A 24,752-nucleotide genomic window follows, 5' to 3' on the forward strand; every position below is an offset into this window, starting at 1 on the left:
TCTAGAATATTACAAAACAGCCTCCAAAATATAATAATGAGTTTAAAAGCAGAGTTTGGAACAGTTCATACAGCACAGTAAATCTTGTGTATAAAATGAGGGACAAAGGAATCCCATGTCATTTCATGGAACTAGCAGAGTTGTACATGTCTGCTCTTGTTAGCAGCTGAATAGATTTTACTGTGCACAGATATCCCTTTGTACCTGAGCATGAATTTCTTCATGCTTTGCTAAATCCCTCCTCTCTTCTGCCTTCCTTTTTGAAGGAATCTAGTACCTAATGTAATAATCATCTTCTTCATTCACCATGACTAGATATGTTCCTCATCCTATCACCAATAACTGCACGGTTGGTTGCAGGCGTGTGCTAAGTGTATGATAAGAGGTTTTCTGAGTGTCACCCAAGACTAGGAAGGAGATAGACACTATTATTATAACAAAGTTTAGGAGGTATCCTAGTGGTACATAAATCTTCAGAGTGCAAGATACCTCACTGCTGTTATTATCAGATATCCACTGCCAAGCCAGACCCCATGAAGGCTTCTTCCATCCCTCTAACTGTTCCCTACTCTCCCAGCAAAACCAGAGAAAAGAGGGGGAAAAAAAGAATAAAAAGGAGAATCTCTCTGTTCCACACATGATCAAAAGATCAACTGTCAGACCATAATGAATTTTTTTCACGGATTCTCCTACCAGTCAAAAGCACCAGCCCTCCACCTCCATTGCTAGGCCCTGCCCTCAGGCTCCAACCATAGTTAAGTAAAGACCTAGACTCTGGAGGCCACCCAGATGACAGATATGACACTATTTGGATATGCAAGCTCTGATGTCATCCCTGGCTGCTCTTGTTAGGAGAAGACTGAAGACACTACAGAGTAAAGGAAGAGAAAGAGGACCCAGGGAGGACATCCAAGCGGGATACTCTCCACCAGAATCAGAGGTATCCCAAAGCCACTTACTCATCCCCATCAGTGCTCATGACAAAGAAACTACTGTTCTAGTCTCTGGTGGCGCTCTTGCAGTATGTACCATCAGAGTTTATCTGATTTGACACAGTACTGATATTTTTGCTTGTGTGGTGGTGGTATTTAACATTTTACCATTCTTCCTTTGCCTCTAGGGGATAATTTACTAAGCCAAGAGATCTATGATCAGAAGGAGATAATTCTTTTCAACTTTAAATTGGCCCAACCACCTCTCCCACGGTTTCTAGAGCCAATCAGGGTGAGCAAGGAAACGGGTTACTCTGAAATTACCTGAAGTGCCAAAGGTAAGTAATGACCTTCCTAATTTAAGGAATTACATTGGCTTCTGTGACTTCTGTGAGGAAACAGAAGTCCTTACAAAGGGTCAAGATGAAGTCACCTGAAGACTTTTCTCACATCTGAACCAAGAAAACCAGAGTCTTGGTTCCTCCTTTTAACTGTTCAAATTATAGTAACACCTCCTCAATTTGGAATATTCTATTTTTTTAATTTTTTTAACATTTATTTATTTTTGAGAGACAGAGAGAGAGAGAGCATGAGTGAGGTAGGGGCAGAGAGAGAGGAAGACACAAAATCTGAAGCAGGCTCCAGGCTCTGAGCTGTCAGCACAGAGCCCAACATGGGACTTGAACCCACAAACTAACTGTGAGATCATGACCTGAGCTGAAGTCAGACGCATAACCAACTGAGCCATCCAGGCGCCCCTTGGAAAATTTTAATTTCAACATCCGTAATGATTTAAATACACAAGACTAATGTTTGCCCTTTTTATTACATACCAAGTAGAAGAAAAATAAACTATCAAGTATCACTTACTAAAGAAAGTCATCTGTTCCCAATCATTCTTACAATTTTTGTGTTCATATGCATACAGATAATACCCTAATTACAACTGTTACATATATAATCACTAAAACAGATCCAAGAGAACCTTTACTTGACAAACTTTAGTATGTATTTGCACCAAGAACGACATACTTTAAAACATGTAAGTACATGTGCATATGCAAGATTAAAAATGTTTTTATTAATTTAGACTGTCTTTCCTCATTTCTTTTTTTTTAAGTTTATTTATTTATTTTGAGAGGAGACAGAGACAGCATGAGTGGGGGACAAGCAGAGAGAGAAGGAGAGACAGAGAATCCCAAGCAGGCTTCACATTGCTAGCACAGAGCCCAACGGGGGGCTCAAACTCACAAAACTGTGAGATCATGACCTGAGCAAAAATCAAGAGTCCAGCACTTAACCAACTGAGCCACCTAGGCCCCCCTCATTCCTTTTTTTTTTTTTAAGTTTTTAAAAATTTGTTTATTTTGAGAGAGAGAGACTGCGAGTGGGAGAAAGACAGAGAGATAGAGGGAAAGAGAATCCCAAGGAGGCTCCTCACTGTCAGTGAGGAGCCCAACGTGGGGCCTGAACTCACCAACTGTGAGATCATGACCCGAGGCGATTGGATGCTTAACTGACTGAGCCAGCCGGGTGCCCTTGTCTTTCCTCATTTCTTATTATTCCAAACAAGCAAAGGTATCCTACACATAATATTTCTGCTGATTTTATGCCTTTCTCATCCACAAGTCATTGAGGCTGAACAAAAACATTTAAGAGAAAGACTGGAATCTGAAAAGTAAGTGAGGTACCATGGCTTCCAAAATATTTGTAAAACTATTAATGTTTCTTGAGCAAATTTCTTAATATCTGTGAAAAAGTGTATGCATCAAGGGCAGGATGGGGATAAGGGCAAGAGAACTAGATGTTCATCCTGATTCTCTAAAATGATTTGTTTTCAATAATTACAACTATAAAAATATAGAAGAGGGGGCAGAATGAAATAGAATTTCCCTTCATTAATCCATTCAACAAATGCATGTGGCAGGCATTATTATCAGGCCTGGGAACAAAAGGGTGAATAAAAGGGTCCCTGCCCACTGGGACCTTCTGTTCTAGTGGAAGACAACATTCTGCATGATTAAACGGGAAGAAAATGAAGCAGGGTAAGGAGAGAGAGGTAGAAGGAATATGCTCTCTAGACAGGGTGGTCAGTAAAGGCTTCACTAATAAACTGGCATTTGCACAGAAACCTGAGTGCAGTGAAGGAGTAAACAATGAAAATATCTTCAAAGAGTACCCCAGGCTGAGAAAATAACAAGTCCAAAGGCTCTCAGAAAGGCCAGATCTAATAGGGCTTGATAGACTACTGTAAGGACTTTCTATTTCATTCCAACCAACTTTATGTTTTAAAAGAATCATTCTAGCTGCTATGCAGTGACCAATCTATAAGTCACAAGTGGAAAAGAGAATCTAGTAGAAGCTGTCAGCACAGTGCATGCCAGAGACTATAGCCACGTGGACTAGAGTGGTAGCAGTGGAGAAGATGATAGATAGTCACTACATGGTTTTAAGGTAAAAACAACAGATTTCCTGACACAATGGACGTGAAGTACAAAGGTGGGGAAAAGAGCCAGGAAAGACCCCTCAGTTTGTGGCCTGAGCAAAAGCAGAAGGACCACTTACTGAAATGGGAATACTAGAGTCACAAAAGATTGGGGTATGGAACTCAAGATTTCAGTTTTACACTCTTTAAGGAAGAGTTGCAATCCACTGTCCAAGAGAAGTTGCCCACAGAGGCAGACAGACATGAGATGGAAAGTCAAAGAGAAAATCTGGACTGCAGATACAAATTTGAGAATCATTACCTTATAAATGGTACTTACAGGTATGGACTAGATGTAATCACATCTAATGGTACAGAGAGAAGAGGAAAGAAATGGACAGGCTGAACCCTTGGACACACTGACATGTAGAAGTCTGGAAGATGAAGGGTAACTCACAAGAGAGACTGAAAAACAGGGGATAATCAAGAGAAAAGAAAGTGGTGTCCCTGGAAACCAGATGAAGAAAGTGCTTCAAGGAGGAAGTGAACAATGGTGTCAAATACTCTAAGAGGACAGTGAGATGAAGACTGAGAATTAACTACTGGACCTGGTTGATGAGGGAGCATAAGGCAAGTTGACAGGCCACAAACACCCCCCACCCCCAGGTGGGATGTATGTGATACTCCTGGGCACTCCTGGCTGCCCAAGAACAAAGGAAAGGGGAAAAACAAAGGGTTAACTGATAGAGATCATAATCCAGCATCACCCCTCCATAGTGATGTGGGAAACAAAGGCAGAAGGAAATGGCAGATAGAACTAAATTTCCTTATAATCTGCAGCCCATTGACAAATACCTGAGGCTGGCCATGTAAAACGTTTCTCCAAGGAGCTCCCTGAGGTCTTAAGCTACTGCTTTACTAGAGGGAAAACAACCTTAGCTTGACACTAGCTAGGCCTCCAGTGTCCTGTGAGTCTTCTTTAGCACATGAAAATCTCACTGGAATCTTCCCCTGGACTTTACCTCTCCCCAGTTCCATAGCATATAACCAGTCTCTCCTCATGGTCCCATGGCAGCTCTTCCTGCCCAGGGGTCCTGTCCGCATGCTTCAATAAAACCACCTTGTTACACCAAAGATGTCTTCAAGAATTCTTTCTTGGCGATCAGCTCTGGACCCCACAAACCCCACTGTCACCCCAAAAACTTCATCACTGGCAATACACGGTTGACAAGTGACTTAACCAGAAGGATTACAGTAGAGCAATGGAGAGGAAAACCTGATCTGAATGGATCAGAGAGGGCACACGTGCACACGCACATGCACACACACACACACACACACACACACACACACACACACACTCCCATCCCTGCTTACAGGCTCCTTCTCCCTGATGTTAGAACCTAATCCAACATATAGGGTCATTAACCGCAGTGGAAAACTTTACATAGCTACATTTTTATTTGACACTTTGGAATACGTTCTTAATAAAGGGTGTCAGACGATAAAGAGACTCAAGGCAACTAGGAAATAACTGTTTATATAGAGGATGATGTTTCCACTAAAAATAACTGCTCCATTCAGTATGGCATGAAGATGACCTCAAAGACCTAGTGTCATTACTCTGTTGACTTTGCTAATAAGGGTAAACAAATTTTTTTTTGACAGGCAGAAGCCACAGAAACCTCCTTCTTTAGTCACCAAAGAGAGAGACAAGCTGTGTAGGCTGGAGTAAGCTTGGACCTGCCTAAACATGGACGTGATGTATTCACTGCTCTGTGTCTAACAAGAGCCAACAAAATAGAAAAGGACACATAAGTGGACTCTCCTGTTGTTACCAAATGGGCTATTTAATGTGCTGTCCTTTACATAGGGTTTCTGAGCTCCACAAAGGGTGCACACATTGCCTTTCAGCATTGAGGATAAAAGAATAAAAAATATAATTCATCACTTTACCAAGAGGGATAAGTACTGTTTCAATTAATGTGCTAATCTCTAATGAAGACAGCAGCCATTAGTTAAACAAGCAAACCATTAGGGTAGGAACAGAAATGCCAGTACATTCACAGGTCTACTGATGGCTGCTAGATATTAGTCACAACCTACAAATCCTTAAAAGAGATGAGTAAAGTGTAGTCTATTTCTAAGACTGAAAACTCTACTACTGTTAAATGAAACAGGAATGAACTGGGCCTATTAGCATGGCTGGATCTCAAAAGCATAATGCTGAAGGGAGAGGAGAAATGCTCAGAATATAATTTGATACCATTTATGTACATTTCAGAAAGCACTCACAAAATAATATTCCATATTGGTTACAGATATGGAGAGAGATATAATGACACATATTAAACTACGGATGGTGGTTGCCTTTGGTGGTGTTGGGAAAGGAAATGAGCTGGAAATGATGATGTAATCATAACTGTTAATAGGATATTAACAGTTAATTCTGGGTGATAGGAATAATGGGTATTTGTTATGTTCTCTTTTATACTTTACTTTTTTAATCAAAAAAATTAATAAAATAACATACTGAGAACCTACATCATGAAGTTCTCTGGGTAGGAAGGGATTGTGCAGACCTGTAAACCATATGAAGAGAGGGTCCATTAGTGGCCGCCACATCATCTGTCACATGGATTTGCCTGTGCATTGCTCTTAGGTCCCTCTGTGCCTTGACTACTGCCATGCAGTCTAGCTATCATTTCACAATTCACTTTTCCTGGGATGATGTGGTCAGAGAGTTCACAACAGAGTAAGATTTTAACTGTAAAGAACTACTGATGGTCCAAGGAGTTTACAGATCTCAGCCCAGGCTATCTTTCAGGAGCAGCTTCTCAGCCAATCACTTAACAACTCATCAGAACGCATCCAGCCACACCAGGGAACAGACCACTCTGACTCCTCATTAAACAAGGTTTGCAGGGAAGTCCAGGAAACTTAGCAAGGTGAAGACTTTTTAGCAGAACCCAGCAGCAGTCAATGAGTAAAAGCTAAGTAGCAGAGAAACAGCAAAGCTTGTGGATAAATCAGACTCAGGAAGAAGAGTAAAGTATCAATTATGTTAAAATCCAAATTATCATTTTGGTGAGTGCAATTTGGCATCCAGATGGACCACACTAAACAATTCAATTCCATTCAATTATTTAAATATCATTTTGCAAATCACTTACTCGGCAAGTAGAGCTGTTTAAAATCTAATGTTTTAGAGGAACCACATTACAGTTTTGCTCCCATAAAGGAAGACTTTCAGTAGTCTTTACATCATTTACAGTAGATAACTCTAAAGTTTCAATACCCTGCATGTTCCAGCAAGGATGAAGGGAACTAATATTCACTGTGCTCCTTATATGTACCAGGCCCAGGGCTACAATGTTTTACCCATGTTACCTCAATTCATCCTCACAACCATGTAAGATCAATATCATCTAGAGATGATATTCTAAAGATTTATTCTAGAATCTACAGTTCCTAGAGACGAAAAAACTAGGCTTTGACTGTTGAAGTAATTTGCTTAAGGTCAGATGGTTGGGAGGTGGCAGATCCAGACTCAAAGCCTTTCTTCTAGAGATAGCTCATTTAAAATAATAATAAAGTAATATAGATTTTAGTAGGAAACATTATATGTAGTCATCACTGTAAATGAAAATTCTGTGATACATCTGAAGAGGTTCTATGAGAGAACCTGCAAGAAACAGAAATTCTTTGGCTGATAAGCCCCTGACCCCCAATATTGTGTGGACTATGGAAACCTCCCTGAGATTCAGTAATCCATGATTAAACTTTAATGAACACATGAATCCCCTGGGGATCTTGTTAAAAGGCAGATTCAGATTCAGCAGGTCTAGGATGGAGGTAAGATTGTGTAGGTCTAACAAACTCCCCATGATAATGATCTTGTTGGTCCATAGAACACAGTTTGAGTAACAAGGATCTCATCTTACAAAATTATTTTTTTTGAAGACCTTAGGTTTATATCTTGCAGAACATACCGTAAAGGATGATTTATCTACAAAAGGCACTTCTCTCAACATCCCTAAACTACAGATCTGTTATTTCACACAATATCTACCTAAATTCTGTGGTCTCTTTTTCAATACATTGCATACACTGATTTCTCAGTTAAACATAAAGCATAAGGAATAAGCTAGTTTCAAGATGGACTTTTTACCAGTGACCATTAGTATATTTTGCCTCATGTAACAAAGAAACTGGTTAAAAATAGCAGAACATACTGAACAATTCTAAGCATTTTTAATAAAATATGTCTCTATGGGGGTGGCTGGGTGGCTCAGTTAAGTGTCCAACTCTTGATTTCGGCTCAGGTCATGATCTCATGGTTCATGGGTTCAAGTCCAGCATCGGGCTTTGTGCTGGTGGCACAGAGCCTGCTTGGTATCCTCTCTCTCCCTCCCTCTCTGCCCCTCCCTTGCTCATGCTCTCTCTCTCTCTTCTCTCTAAAAATAATTTTTTTTAAAAAAACCACTATTTTAAACAGCAAGAAAATACAGTCACTTGTTTTTTTAATTTACACCTGAGCAATTTGTTGCAAATTTTAGATCCATGCCATCCTGCAATTTAAAAAAAGAATGGCTGTCATTCATATCCATACAGGGAATATAATCCTCTCCCACACAGGGAATATAATATAATTCCCTCCCATACAGGGAATATTATAAAGAACATAAACATATTGGTCAATTATAATAAGGTAGAAGTATTAACCTTAATTAAACCAAATATCATAGTTTTTGGCTAACACGTCTCTGCCATGAGATGGATAATGATAAACAATTCTGCTCCTTGGGCTCACTCATTTGATTAACTGGAGTGTATTATGTGGCTAAGGTAATCCTGATCTATCAGAATGCCTGTCTCATCAAATTTTTAATGTTTACTTTATAGAATTCAAAAATCTTACTCTCAAAATCTTTCCAGAATAGTGAATGTTGTGTTTTCCCACAAAATAATCCACTGCCTCAATTTTGTTGACTACTCAGCTCTCTCTAGATAGAGACAGAGACAGAGACAGAGACAGAGATAGAGATTGGTACATAATCACACCTTTGAGGCCAATGTGTTTGGAGGAAGCCAACTCCACCCCTAGCCAGTCAGCCCTAAGCCAGGCAGAGTATCCTTTTCCCTGGGCAGAGTAATTGGTTCAGGGATGGACTCCTCATCCAACTGGAATCAATACAACATGGGAAAAGGTTTGTTGTCACAATCCAGGAAAGAAGCTTCCTGACTCCTCAGAGGAATGATTCTGAAGCAACCCTCTGCCTGCTCCTGGCAAGTATTAATGAAGCCACATTTTAACCACAAGGGGGAGCCAACCTTTATGATGAAGCTGGCACCAGGGCAGGGAGCAAAAAATAGAAACAAACCACAGGTTGTCCCATAGGAACTACCCTTCATACACTCTTTCGATCTTCTACGCAACCAATATTCCTCTAATTGATCTATGAAGACATTCTGAAAGCCCCCTTCAAATGCCTTGCTTTAGTTCAAAAGTACACTCTGCCACATTTCCCCTGGCACCATAGTCCAATATATCTGTCAAAGAAGGAAATGAGGTTACTGTAATGATGACCCAAACACTTCCTCTTCTTGGAACTCCAGGAAATAAAATAAAGCTCATAATTCAATAGTTTGCAGAATCTCTCTTCCTCTTTTTGAAAAGTGGAATGGCAAAATGGCATTCTCCCATATCTGATCTTCCAGCATACCTCATGGTTGCCAGGATTACTCAACAGTCTCATTTACCAGTTTTTCTTAAACTTCTTGAAATAGAATTTAAAGAAAAACATGCGTTTATAGCAAGGGGGTGCTTAGCTCTCTTTACAATCTTGTTGCCCATTTTAGCTTTTTCTTCCCCTTTGACCACAATTTTAATTAAGGAAGGATTGTCATCATTTTCTCTCCTGTGTTACATTTGATAGAAGCGTATTTGTCTCAAAAAAGAAATCCAGAGGTAGCTAGACCATGGTAGGTGTGGCCACTTCATAGTCACCAAGGACTTGGGTTTCTTTTCTTTTACAGCTCAGCAAACTTTAGCAGGTACCTCACAGTCCAAACTAATTTAGAGCATCAACCTTTTTATCCATATTCCAAGCAGCACAAAGGAGAAAGGGAAAAAAGGAAACAGAAGAATATGTCCCTTTCTGTAAAGGACTGCACTGATTGATTTACGCTAGATTATGCTATGGCTACAAACTCCAAAATAGGGGCCTACAATATTTTTTCTCACTCTCTCTACTCTTCAGATTCATCTCTTACCACTCAGACTCAATCCCCACGTGTGCCTATACCTCCTCTATTCTGACTCAACCTCCCACCCCTCCATGACTCCTTAATACCTTGCACTATGCCCTCTGGAACCCAAAGTCTCCTATGCTGGTGACCTCCTCTCTGGAAGTTGTCTTCACCTTCTTGCTGCAGCTGGAGCCTTCACACACCACTTAAACAGCAGCCCTTTCAGGGCGCCTGGGTGGCTCATTCTGTTAAGCATCTGACTCTTGATTTTGGCTCAGGTCATGATCTCACTGAGTTCAAGGCCCACACTGGGCTCTGCAGTGATGGTGCTGAGCCTGCTTGAGATTCTGCCTCCTCGCTCTCTGTCCCTCTCCTGCCTGCTCTCTGTCTCTCTCAAAGTAAATAACTATTTAAAAAAAAAAAAAAAAGAGCAGCCCTCTGAAGCAGTGGCTATTTTTGTTCTCATACCCAATATTTAACAAGGCTTAAAAGATAGGCCAGGTTCTCCCCCTTGCTCCTTATCTCTATTTTCAAACAACTGTTTTCCTAAATCTCTAAAACTCTCCAGTGACAAGGAAACGTGTGTTATCAGATTAGATTACCACATTAACTTGCTCTTGTTGCAGTAATCTACCTTTCACTGCCTCCCATACTAATGTCCTAGACCTTGTTGTTACCAACCGTCCTGTCTCCAAAATCTCAATTTCAAGAATTTTATTTAGATCACCATTTCCTATTGTGCTTGCTCATCCCTCCAACAATCCTGCCTGTAATTCTTTAACCATATTGGGACCTCCCACTGAGTGCTCCTACATTTCACTGTCTACTACATACTCTTATTTGCCTCCTCACCCTGGATTCCGCAATCCAATATTATAATGTTTCCCTTGCATGTGTCTGTTATGTTCTTGTATCTCTCTCCTTCTGTCTTACACACTCAGAAACATCCCAGTCTGACCTGGTTCCTGCAACCAAGCAGTGGAACATGGCAGGAGGCAACACTAATGGCTCACCATTCACTGTGTGTGCAAATCTGAAGTGGAGCCTAACACTATCAGATAAGCCTTATTCAACATTTTGTGACACAATTCACTCTCCTCCTCTTCTTGAGGTCTATCTCATAATTTCTCCTGATTCTGCAAACCTCCCAATAATTTGCTTTTTTTTTTTTTTTACTAAGAAAATAGAAGCAAAGCAAAAGGTTAACTACTGTGACAAACCACGCCAAAATTTCATTGAAAAGACTATGAGAGCTCTGGGGTCTAAGCAAACAGTAGAAACACAGGTGGGGAAAGTATAGAAAATAAGACAGCATCAGCAACAGACTTCTTTATATCTATGTTAAAGGCCAGCACTGATTTGCTGACTGGGACACCCCCCCACCGCCATCTGCTCCCCGACCAGGGTCAAAGACCCTGGGCATACAGCAATTAATACTCACCCCAGGTCATGTATTCTAGACTCCAGCCTTGGTGCCACTGACCTTATGGCTGCACAAACCTTCCAAATGTGGAGAAGGACCAACTAAATCAAAGGCATGAAACTGCAGAAACATAATTTTCCTTATAAAATGACACAATCAGCTTTTATGCTTTATTTTTTATTATGTATGCAAATGAATGGAGAAGTGGGAGTGGTTTAACTTCTGTAAATCTACTTGAACTCCTCTGGGGGAAGATGTAAATAAGTAGAGCTACACGTTCACTGTAAAGATACAGACATGCTATTATCATCATTAGTAATAATTTAATTTTGCTAGCTAATTGTTACATTTTGGTGCATTCACATGAAGGCAAATTTTGTCTTCCTGCTATCTCTGCCATTAAAACAAAAGAATAATGCTATCTTAGATGATAAGAATAATGACTACACCTGTCAAAATAGATTTATATCTTGAGTCTCATTCAGCCTCTGCAGCATGTTTTGCCAGGATTATTCATTTGTTCTTTTTTCTTGTCTTTTCTTCTTTTAGGGAAGGAGACAGGAAGCAGATTTCCACCTCTACTCTTGAGCCTCCCTCTTAAATGATGCTTGGGGCAACAACCCTCCAAAATTAGGTACCATTCAGTACCAATCCCTTTGGTAACCACTGTAATAACATTAACATGATGAACTAATGAGATATTAATGTGGTTGTAATAGACACTTCCATAGGAGTTCTCTTGTAATTGAGTAGGTTAATAATCTGCCTTAATCTGTGCTTGGCAAATGTAATGTATGATGAATAGGGAAAGGCAGAATTTTGATCACTTTCAGCTTATAAGGTGTTTACTCTTTCAAAACAGAAAAACAAATACCTGTTTTTAAAAGCAGGTGCATGAGTGAACACTGGAAAAAACAGCCCAGAGTGTCATAACCCATATTCCTGGAGGCATCTCAGTGCATTTTATACATTTCACTTTCTAAACAGCAATAGATGCGGGGAATTGATACTTAAGATCCTTATTTGTACTCAATATGTATCTCATAGTTCATTCATTTATTGACTTCTAGTGTAACAACTTTCCAAAAAACACATCCATATGGCTAACAAGACACATGAAAAACTGTTCAACATCACTCATTATCAGGGAAATACAAATCAAAACCACAATGAGATACCACCTCACACCTGTCACAATGGCTAACACGAACAATTCAGGCAACAACAGATTTTGGCGAGGATGCGGAGAAAGAGGATCTCTTTTGCACTGCTGGTGGAAATGCAAACTGGTGCAGCCAATCTGGAAAACAGTGGAGGTTCCTCAAAATATTAAAAATAGAACTACCCTACAACCCAGCAATTGCACTACTAGGTATTTATCCACAGGACAGAGTAGTGCTGTTTCGAAGGGGCACATGCACCCCAATGTTTATAGCAGTGCTATCAACAAAAGCCAAAGTATGGAAAGAGCCCAAATGTCCATCGACTAATGAATGGATAAAGAAGATGTTATACACACACACACACACACACACACACACACACACACAGGAATATTACTCAGCAATCAAAAAGAATGAAATATTGCCACTTGCAACAATGTGGATGGAACTGTAGTGTATCACGCTAAGTGAAATAAGTCAGAGAAAGACATTAAATATCTTGTGATTTCACTCATATGTGGAATTTAAGATACAAAACAGATGAACATAAGGGAAGGGAAGCAAAAATAATATAAAAACAGAGAGGGAGACAAACCATAAGAGACTCTCAAATACAGAGAACAAACTGAGGGTTGCTGGTGGGGAGCTGGGAGGGGGGATGGGTTAAATGGGCAAGGGGCATCAAGGAGGACAATTTTTGGAATGAGCACTGTGTGTCATATTTAAGTGATGAATCACTAAATTCTATTCCTGAAATCATTATTATACTATATGTTAACTAACTTGTATTTAAATTTAAAAAAGAGAAAAGAAAAGAAAAAACACCACATACCCACCCCTCCCCCAACACACAGACACAGATACATACATCTACATACACACACATAAACACCATGAAAGAACATTCTAAAGTGAAGTAATAATTGCTAAGAGAGTCATTCAAAACAGGTTCTGAAGGATATTGAGGAAGAAAGGCCTATGCCTATCTCCTGTTTCAATTTTGGGGACACTACAGACTTTTGACCTTTGTCCATTGCACCTAGACCACCTTCTGGAGGATATGACTCTACTCTGGACTGAAATAGAGATAACGTAATACCTGTTAGCTAAATAGCCAATCTTGTATTAGACAGTCAAACAGTTTAACTTTGTCAGCACTAATCATAATTCCTTCAAAATAAGTTATGTAATCTTGTGGGTTTTGCTTTTATAAATCTACACTTCCTGCTTGTAATTTGGGGCACACTTTCAATTTTTAATTTCTGGATCGCAATCCCTAGGACCCAAAATAAATGCTCTGGTTGCTTTACAGCCTCTTCTTCTTGGTTGATAATACACACACACACACACACACACACACACACGTACACTCACACACTAAAGAGTTCCTATTATTTGAAGGAAATAAAGAAATAAGGTCAAGAACCTAGAAAGAAATAAAAAGGAATGTGGTGATGGAAAAGAAAAAGCAAAAGCAAGATTGAAAAGCCAAGATATTCACAGTCTTCCAACTGGATTCAAGAGAATACCTGCAAATAACCCTGGTTTGAACTCTGCTGAAAGAGAAAGGAGCGAAAAGAGCAAGGCCTTTATATGATTATTTATTCCAGCAAACAACAGCACATGGCAACTCAGAGCCTTTCTATTCCCTGAGCTAATATTTGGAAGACACTGTATCTCCGGGGCAAATTCTAAATGTTCCTCTTCTCTCTAAAGAGGAAAGGGAAAAATATCAGAGGTTTCCATCATTCAAGGATAAAAAGAAAATACTGATGAAATTCAACACTGAACATTGCACAAAGAAGATAAAAAATTAAGAGGAAATGTGCTGATAAGCTTTGCTTAGCAAATACAAATGAAGGCTAAGTAAACCCATGTGATTTTTTTTTAAAGGCAGACTTGTTAAATTAACTGGCAGCATTTCAAAATCTCCTTAACAGTGAATGTTGAAGCCGATTCTACTCAAATATTAACCCCCTCTATGTGAGATCTACTTTCTTGGATGGCTCCAAGTGGTCTGGTTATGTCCAGCCTGAATACAAAGATGAGAGAGCATGCAGTTTGCAGTCTTGCTCCCACCTTTCCCAATTCCTTTCCAGTTGACAATTACAATGGCCCCCTTTCTCCACTTCCCTCCGAAGGACCTTAGGATGACTCAGCGCCATGAGTCTGCCAGGAGCACAGTCTTCAGGGTGTTCCCTTAGCCGCCTCATCACAACCAGGAGACGGTCAGGTTCTGCCTCTAGTTTCAGCCAGCATTTCATTACTTCCAAACTTTTTGACTCCCCCCTATAAATTTCACACCACTAAGAGCTTTCAACACTTAAAGTTTTAGGGGCAATTAGACAGACAGAAGAGGTAGGAGAAAGGTCATCATCATGGATTCAGAAGGGGCTGTTTCAAATTCTGTTTTTGCCACTTCATACCTTGTTACCTCATCTGTCTGCAGTTCAGCTTCCTCATCTATAAAAATATCTGTATTAGACTCCTCAGACTGCCATAACAGAATAACTGACTGGGTGGCCTAACAACAGAAACTTATTTTCTCACAGTTCTGGAGGCTGGAATTCCAAGAGCAAGGTGCTGGCAGGGCTGGTTTCTACTAAGACCTCTCCTCCTGGCTTGTAGCTGGCTGCCTTCCTGCCTTATTGTCACATGGCCTTTCCTCTGTGTGCATATGGAGACAGAGAGTTCCCTGGTGACTCTCCTCTTCTTATAAGGACATCAGTCCTATCAGGTTAGGGCCCTACCCTTACAACCTCCTTTAACCTTAATTACCTCCTTAAAGTCCCTGTCTCCAAATACAGTTACATTGAGAGTTACTGATTCAATACATGGATCTGGGGGAGACAGAGTTCAGTCGCCCATAACATCAACCTGGAAAGATTTCAAGGATTCCAGAGTTTTCATGCTACATGATGAAAACTCCTGCCCTGAAATGTGAGAGGACACAGAAGGCCAAATCAAAGCAGCACTGTTTCAGAAACATCTCTGTGAAGAAGGATAAAACTGAGCTCATATATTTCCTCTGGCCCTTATTAGTAAAGAGTCTATGTTTACCAGATATACCTAAATAATTAATGATTTTTTTTCTTTTCTTCTATTAGGAAACACTGGGATAACCATAGTCCATATGGCCAGAATATACAGAATTCAAATTTCTGTCCCTGCTATTGACTGATACAGTCATTTTGAATATTACAATTTCCCTCTGTTTTTAGAGGAAATCAAATATTGCATAATAAACTGCAGTGCAAACAAAATGCCGTTATGCTTCTCAACAATTATAAATAATCAGATCAACCCTAATCAAATTGGGGGAAACATTTAGAGTCTACTGAGTCCATTAGCTGTAGGGTAAGGTAAACAGAATAGAATACTCTTAATGAAAGACACAGGCCATTGTTAGTTCTGTCCATACCCTCTTCCGAATAGACACAGTGATGTGCAACACCCTGAGTCCCTCAGGTGATTGGACCCAGGGTAGTTACCTAACCCAAAGTTTTCCTAAATCTACATTAGTCAAGGAAAGGTCATGGTTTCCATGTCTTCCCAGCAACAGGACTTGTAAGGCCCCTCTACTAGCTCTATTTCCTGATAGACCCCATGAAACCTCATAAGAATTCCTTGCTCCTTTCTTGGACTGGTTTCAGTGAGTTTTTCCTTCTGAAATCAAGGAAAACCATCACTACCAATTTTGAGTCTAATACCGCAGCTTCTCTGTGCCTTTCAATGCCATCAAATCTGGGAAAACACTCCAAAGCCTGAATGTCTCATAATTCAGTGGCTCCTAAAGGACTTTCTGTTGGTATTTTGTTTATTGGATATGATGGATTCTATTACTGTTGCTCCACATTCAACATGTGTGGAGACATCAGTCAGTACTGAATCACCATAACAGGTTATCTCCATTTGCAAAAAAAAATTGTCTTGGCATCTACAGATTAATTCACCTATAAATATTAAAACATATCCTGAGCTGGGGCACCTGGGTGGCTCAGTCAGTTAAGCATCTGACTTCAGCTCAGGTCATGACCTCACAATTCATGAGTTCAAGCCCCACATCAGGCTCTGTATTGACAGCTCTGTCTCTGTCTTTCAAAAATAAATTAAACATAAAACATTAAAAAAAATTAAAACAAATCTTGAGCTAAAGAAAAACACTGGTTAGTATTTCTCAGCAGAAAAACAGAATCAAGAGATGAGTTTTCAAATCAAACTTCTTACCCTTCATTGTGAAACTTAATCAAAGGATGCTACGGAGCACCTGGGTGGCTCAGTTGGTTAAGCATCCGACTTCGACTCAGGTCATGATCACAGTTCGTGGTCTGAGCCCCCCATTGGGCTCTGTGCTGACAGCTCAGAGCCTGGAGCTTGCTTCAGATTCTTTGCCTCCCTTTCTCTCGGCCCACCCCCCAACACTCATGCTCGCTGACTCTCGCGCACGCTCTCTCTCTCTCTCAAAAAATAAACATTAAAAAAATTATTTTTAAAGGATGCTGAATACAAGAGGATAAAGCCCAGAGGTAGGAATCAAGAGGCACTGGTGCCAAATCTCCCTTTAACTAGCTCCATGACCTTGGGTGCTTGTCTACCAGAACTTGCAGGTTCCTTCCCATACTAATGAGGGTAACAACGCTTTCCCAAGCTCACAGAATTGGTAGAGGGAGTCAGTATGGCAAAAGAAGCACAGAGATGACTAAATACTTACAATGTAACATCAATAGGTTTTAAGAAATAATATATTATTTACTGTTATAAGTAGAATTCCACCTTGATTATTTCATAGTATGATTATGCCTCCATTTTGAAATGCAAGAATGTGACGCTTAAAATTTAAGGAAATGTCCTCTTATCTAACAAGCGTGCACTTTGACATGCAAAAATCTACTCACGAGAACCTGCAGCTCTTCTTGCAGCTCCCCACCTCAGGCCTAGCTTGGACACGAGTTGGGCTTGACAAGTGCATGATGGCTAACATCAACTTCCTTTCCTCATCCACACATCTACTTCCACTCTTCCTATTTCAATCTTAAGCATCAAGTAAATCTACCTTACTGTGCATTATACGTTTGGTGCTCCCAAAATTCTGTGTTCTACAAATACTGCTGAACACTTTTCAAATAAATAAAACTTCCCTGCAAATTACTCCTTCTTGTACACAAACTACACTATTACAACACAAATTTTCTCATCCCCTCATTTAAAAAAAAATTTTTTTGGGGGGGCGCGCCTGGGTGGCTCAGTCGGTTGAGCGGCCGACTTCGGCTCAGGTCATGATCTCACGGTCCGTGGGTTCGAGCCCCGCGTCGGGCCCTGTGCTGACAGCTCAGAGCCTGGAGCCTGTTTCGGATTCTGTGTCTCCCTCTCTCTGACCCTCCCCCATTCATGCTCTGTCTCTCTCTGTCTCAAAAATAAATAAACGTTAAAAAAAAATTTTTTTTTTAAATTTTTTTTAATCTTTATTTATTTTGAGAGAGAGACAGAGTGTGAGCAGGGGAGGAACAGAGAGAGAGGGAGACACAGAACCCAAAGCAGGCTCCAGGCTCTGAGCTGTCAGCACAGAGCCCGATGTGGGGCTCAAACTCACAAACTGTGAGATCATGACCTGAGCTGAAGTCAGATACTCAAGTGACTGAGCCACCCAGGCGCCCCATCATCCCCTCATTTTTATTTAGGAATCCTCATAATACCTTTAAAAAAAACATACACATTACTCTTCCAACTTGATTTAAATTACTGAAGTCAGGAAATTTGCCTGCCTTTTTATATCTTTTCCATTGCCTTTAATGCAGAAGGAACAAAGGAATCTGGTTGACTGGTTGGATAACAATTTGAAAATTTAATGAAATTGTCAATTCATTAAAAAAAAAAAAAGGTCAAATCACTTGTGTGATGAATTGACTGATTGATCCCTCAATCTTTTATCATACAAACTCCTCTGGTTTTTAAGGAGCAGTGGTTTGAACCAGTATGTCCAGAGAGTCACAGGTTTTTAATTCTTAACCTTCTTATTAATATATTACACTATTTTATTAATTACTGTGTGCTTTCAAACCTACTTTGTTTCAATAGGGAAAGAATACATAAGAAGAATATGTAAAAGAATATGTAAAAGACATCTCTGGGAAAAGAGGATGGAATTAAATTTGAGGTTTTCTAGTTTGAAAATATTAAAAAGCATTCCAAAATAAAACAAGTCAGTATTCTCAATACTGGAAAATGGCAGTGACTAAAAAAGTCTTTCAGCCTGTATGAGCACTGTCCTCTGTCCCCATCCCTAGTGCTAGGTAACTCAGAGATATAATTTATGATGGATTCACAAACAGAATGGTCAATGGTTCAGCACAAACCAAACATGAGCAGACACATTTCTAAACCCAACCGTCATGCTGCTTACACAATCTGTTGATCCATTGAACAAATATATGTTGAAAGATTAAGCGGGAGTTGACTGCCATTCAGGAAGATAAATGTAGAGTAGACTCATTTTCCGCCTGACTTAATGCTTAAGGATTTGTATTAGAAGGTTGTTGGGGAGGGGGATGTCTGCGGGGGATGGGAGGAAAGGAAATTCCAGTCACCCAGATCTTCAGAATGAGATTATCTCACCAAGAACCTCACACAGAGGCCTTTACCAGCCACCTTTCACATCCAGGACCTTACTTTTCCCCTTATTCTTTTATTGTGAGGGGAAAAAATCCAAGGAAATAAACAAGTGCTTCAGGAGCACTTGCCTTGGCTATTCAGGCCTTGTTGAAGGAACGATAGGAGACAGAATGTCTTATACAGTACAGTTTGAGATTTAAAAGGGGAAAAAAGAATCAGGCTATCATAAAAGCACATTGTTATCCAGCTGTCTCATAAAAGGGCTGTGAGCCATTAAGCTATAGAGAGAACTGAAAGCCTGAAGCTAGGAACTCAGTGTTCCCACTGTTGGAGCCAATGCCATTCCCAAGCAGAGCCCCAAGCTGGGCCAGCCTTGACTCAGCTCATACATGTTGACACCTTCCTCAATGGAAGTATGAGGCCAGGCTTCTGGAAATGCATTTGTCCAGCTTTGCCAGGCTGAAAAAGACAGCCCTTCACTGCTGTTGATCCTGTTATAAATAATGTCTGAGTTTCATAAGACGGCTTTGTTAAAAAGAAAGTAAAAGAAAGAAAGGGAAGGGATAAGGAAGAGATGATGAAGGGAGGAAGAAGGGAAGGAAGGGAGGGACGGAGGGAGGAAGAAGGCAATGGAGGAGGAAGAAATGAGAACAAAAGAAAAAGAACAACCATTTGTAAAGTAAAATGGAATTTCCTTGATGTGTAAACCTGAGACATGTCTGCAATGCAATAATACAATCATGCTGCTTCCTTGTTTAGCAAGCTGTGAACAATTTTCAGAGACATCCAACAACTCTGGTCTAGTCAGGAGCACATTCAAAAAGAAAACCACTGAGCACTGCTAAAAGAGATGCATCTTGACCTACCGAAGTACATTTGCCAATAAATGCACTGGAACACAATTCACTTCAATTCGACATTTACTGAGTGCCCATATGGGTTGTGGCATAGAAGAAGGACCATACAAGCTTACCAGACACCGTGGTCTTACCCTTGCAAAGTACATATCCCAACAAAGACCATGTGGACATGTGCAGGATGATGGCTAGATGTCCAGGGAGAGGTATGTTTCCTTTTGTATTGAAGAATAAGTTGAATCTTCTAAATTGGGAAAAAATTTAGGCAGGTGCTAGATTTAAGGAGTGCTGTGAGGACATAAAGGGAGATGAGCATGGGCAGCTTCAAATATACAGGGTGAACATGAAGGTCAAAGAAGAAATGGTATTCAGAGTAAGCTAAGAAGATCTTAATTTGCCAAGCAAGGTGAGGAGTTTGAAAATCAAAAGGGTGTAGGGTAAAAATGACTGATAATAGGTTTTGAAGTTATTTTTATCCAGTCACAAGCCCTTGTTTTTCATTTTTAAATGCATCTAATACAGGATGAAAAATTGCTAAAATACAAATATATGCACATAATTCTCTAAACCAGACTTTAACTTTATTCTTAATTCTTTAGTCCTCTTTAACTTTTAACTTTGTTCCTTTTCATCCAATTTTCTACCCTGAGTAATCACAACCCCCCAAAGTTGAAGACATAAAAGACCAACATATTCTCACCCCCTGTTTTAGTTTCTAACTGTTTTTGTTGCTTTATTTCACTTGGAAATGTTGCCAGGACTTAAAATGATGCCACACAGCAGGTGAGAATGGACCATTCCCTCAACATAATATCCCCACTTTCTCTTTGGTGCTATGGTTATTGGCTTTATTTTTCATGAGCTCTTGACTTCTGAGTAAAACCAACCATCTAATAGCACTAAGTCTCAGTCAACGAGTTTTAGCTTTTGGACCTGTGAGTCTGCAGTCCATTTTATTCCATTTATTTATTTTAACCAAATGTCACTGACTTTGAACTGTTTAATCTGAAGCATCTGATCTCTCCTGTTCTTGGATGGCTAGAATTTGGCAAGCCAAAATGTTAACTACAAGAATAGAAAAGAAGAAACACTGAAACTAATGAATTCACTGGGAATGGTTTGCAGTCTAAAGAAAATACGACCATCTGGGTTAAGTTATTATAGGTTATGGATTGGGCTTTCTGTTTGGTTTGGCTTGGAGCAGAAGGAAGTTCTCCCTCCTATCACCCTCTATACTTATGTCTACCAGCACAGTGTCAGATTGTATTATTCTATGAGTGGCTTTAGGTCTTCTGCAAGGCTATCCCATTAGACAAATCTACATGAATCTTGCATATGATGGGAATTGGAAGCATTCTCACATACATTCACACAGCCTCCCTAAACTTTGCCCTGGAGTACACAGGAAACATAGTGTATGATCTACTCACAGTAGATCCAGGTACCTCAGGTCCAGGTGAGCAACTCTGTCTTTAAAAACCTCCACAGGTGAGGGGTGCCTGGGTGGCACAGTCGGTTGAACGTCCGACTTCAGCCAGGTCACGATCTCGGGGTCCGTGAGTTCGAGCCCCGCGTCAGGCTCTGGGCTGATGGCTCGGAGCCTGGAGCCTGTTTCCGATTCTGTGTCTCCCTCTCTCTCTGCCCCTCCCCCGTTCATGCTCTGTCTCTCTCTGTCCCAAAAATAAATAAAAAACGTTGGAAAAAAAAAAAAAAAAAAAAACCTCCACAGGTGAGTATGAGCTAGCTGAAGGCAAAGCACAATCTGAGAGAATCTTTTTACCAAACACGGGCAAGGACTAGTACAGCCTCTCCTGACTGATTTGCGGCTGTCCCAGGGAAGGGAAAAGGATGAATGTGAGCCCAACCCTACTCTGGCAAGAGGTAATACTGGCCTGGATGCCCCTCAATAAAGGGGTACAGAACAATAAGTGGTCACTGGGGGATTTCAAGAAGAAGAAAAGTTAATGATTCTGCCACAAAATTCTATTCTGGATTGAAAAAAAATTCATTTTTATCCCCTAAACCTAGGAGAAGTTCTTCCAGACTAGCAAAACTAATGATAGCAAAAGCTAATGAAGTGTTTTCAAAAGTATTTTATTCTTTCTCAGTGAAGCTCCCTGTATGATTACATTTTCAGAAGGAGCTAAAAGTTATTTTGCCAAAATTAAAAGCATAGGTAGAAAATCTACTCCAAATACAATGGTCTGCTGGATTTGAAATATTGCTCCAGGGACAAGCCACATGGTGCTAGAGAATACCTGAATCAGCAGAAGGTGGGAAGGACCATGAAGACGGTATTTATTATGTCTTGAGACGACTCCATAGGTCACTGCTGATTTCTGTTTACACTGTGCTGACCTTTCACACTCCAGAGCAGTTTGTTCAGCTGTGATCTACAACCAAGAGCACACGCAGTATGTTATCTGCAGGGCCCTGGGCTAGCCGATCGGTATACCCAAGGAAAGAGGCAGGACACAGACCGAAAAATGTCCATCGACCTGTTCTTTGCATGGTCTGCTTTCTCACTTTCTACTTTTGTACAAAAATTTACATGTCTTGGGATACTGGTGCAAAGCATGATCCTAACAGAGTGCATTTTAACAAACTGAGAATTTCACTTTACATTATGGTAACTGGAAAATGAACCTGTAGAAACGATCCTATCTCTAGGTCATTATTTCACCCATCTCAATTAAGGTATGTTCAGTATCGGAGTACAACAAAATACATTTTGTAATGGTCTGTGTCTACTCTTTTGCAAAGCATTATTTGAGGTCACCAAGCTGTGACTGCAAAGAAACCATGGGCAGTTATTTTATCCTTTGAGATAAAAAGGATATCCCCTGACTCACTGGGACTCTGTTTCTTGAATTTGGAGCTCCCTGAGCATTTTATCCACCCATGCAAAAGCAGAAGATTCCTCCTATTCTTCCTAGATGTGATTGCTTAACTCCACTGCCACAGGAAAAATGTATTGTGATTTTCAGGACTAAAAAAAAAGTCTCATGCACAGGTAACATAAGCAATAATAACATAGTGTTTGTTTCCCAGACAGAACTCCAGTTCCAGGGACTAGACTCCTTTATGCACTCCTCTCCTACAGTATTAGCTCATATGAGGTCTCTCAAAGAGGAACTCCTATGTACAGATTATCCTTAATGATGGTCTCCTTCAGGAAACCTTCCGCATATTCTGTGTTCACTTCGCACTGTGTACTTCTCCCTAACAGCTCTCCACACGGTACCATCACCCCCACACAACTGGGTATTTGAAAGCAGGTCCTTATTCATCCATAAAGCATCAGTTCCTAGCACAGTGCCTGACACACAGTAGGCACTTAATAAATGTGGAAGTAAATATTGATTCTTTTACTTCTTCCTTAAAATCCATTGCTACATTGGGCTCTAGAGCCAGGGATTCCTTCAAAAAGGAAGAAGGATTGAGAAAGAAAAAAAAAAAAGAGAAGGAAAGGGAGAGGAAAGAAAAGGAGGAGGAAAGAATGAGAGAGGAGGAAAGAAAACAAAATGAAAAATTAAAAGAAAAAAGGAATGGAAGAAGGAAAGGAAAGAGGGAAATGAAGGGAAACCCACAGCTCAGTGTCTACCATAAGAAATGAGGGAAAATAACAGAAGTAATGCAGATGAATATAAAGTAATTAAGTAAGCATTATTTTTTGAAGATGAAACAAACAGAATTTGGAATTCTGTTTCCAGCAACATGGCAGATTCATCCCTCCAGGCAGAGCTAAAATGCTGAATAAAATATTTAAAATGTCATTTGAATGCATGGCTTCGCTAGCAGGAAAATACAAGGATGGATTGGAGGCCAGAGATGAAAACTGTGAATCCAGAACAGTAAGCAAGCAGTAAAGAAAGAACTTGTCTTAGGATTATCTAAAAATCTTCAAGAGGCTTATAACTCATTCTTCCCTGGGCCGCACCCCAGTTCTAGCATGAGAACAGGTCAGTCTGAGAAGCTTGGGTATAAAGTTCCCCACACCTCCACCCCCTTACCAAATACACACACTCTCAGAGGACAGAGGAAAAAAACACTCCATGCACTTTACAGAGGGAGATTCTGGGAATATATGCCTCACTGAGCTTTGACTTTGGCTTCAGATGAAATAGAAAAAAAAAATTATGCCTTGAGAATTTCTAACCACAAACCCCATTTATTTGGGTATGATAAAAGAATTCCCCTCTGGCTGTGTGACTCCCAAGAAAATACACATTGAAGAAAAAATTCCTTCAAGTGGTCAAGCCATCACATTCACATGCCATGAATGAAAGAGAACAGGAGAAAGACATATCACTTCCATTTCCCAGAAGTTGTACACAACAATTCTGGCCACGACTTACTCATATGACCTGACCTAGCTGTGTATGCCATCTTTATTCTGGGTTCCAGGACTCTACTGATAAAGAGAAATGGATGTATAAATATTGGGGTGGAGAGAGTGGAAGTAAGCTCTATCTTTATTTTTAAATACTGAAATGACTCCCAGGAGACAATTAAGGTAATACTTGTTCCCTGGACATGTTTCTGGTTAGCGACAGAATTTTTGAGTTTTATTGTGGAATAAATCAATTTTGTTTATCTTCAAATTTTCATTAAAAAATATAATGAGATAAAAAATATATTTGAAATTAGCAATCAATTTCTTAAATAATAAAAAAAAAGGCGAAGAAGAATCCAAGAATAAGAAGTCATTTAAACTGCAATTAGAGTTCTTTTTCTAGGAGAACTTGGCAGTTTCTAGGCTAGACAAAACTGACCAGAACTGAAGCACCCTTATTGTTTCTTATCTCTTTCCTTTCATTTTTCTCCTCATAAGACAAATTTCCTCAAAAGAGCATAGTGGCAGAGCACTCCTGCAGAGGTAGAAAAACAGAGAAATAACTGAATGGTTTCTTTTTGATGAATGAAGCATAGGAAATTGCCATCTTAAATTTTAAAAAGGTTTAAAAAGAGATTTTCTATAATAAGATAGCATCTTACAAAAAAAAAAAAAAACAGCACATCTACAGCTCATGTTACTAAATGTTCTTTGCAGAAGGGAACTGTAAGTTTCTCTTTATAGGATTACCTTTA

At 39.9% G+C, this 24,752-nt stretch overlaps 2 long non-coding RNA genes across 2 annotated transcripts in view; one reads left to right on the forward strand and one right to left on the reverse strand.

The window, feature by feature from the left end:
- Positions 1–24,752, reverse strand: part of LOC122232926 — a 220,474-nt gene that overhangs the window by 181,068 nt on the left and 14,654 nt on the right. The window lies entirely within an intron of this gene.
- Positions 7,080–11,737, forward strand: LOC122232927. The gene is made up of 2 exons (XR_006210306.1): positions 7,080–7,212; positions 11,582–11,737. It is a non-coding gene; the product is annotated as an uncharacterized LOC122232927 (long non-coding RNA).

The sequence above is a fragment of the Panthera tigris genome, chromosome D4, assembly GCF_018350195.1.
Source record: "Panthera tigris isolate Pti1 chromosome D4, P.tigris_Pti1_mat1.1, whole genome shotgun sequence".
NCBI lineage: Eukaryota > Metazoa > Chordata > Mammalia > Carnivora > Felidae > Panthera > Panthera tigris.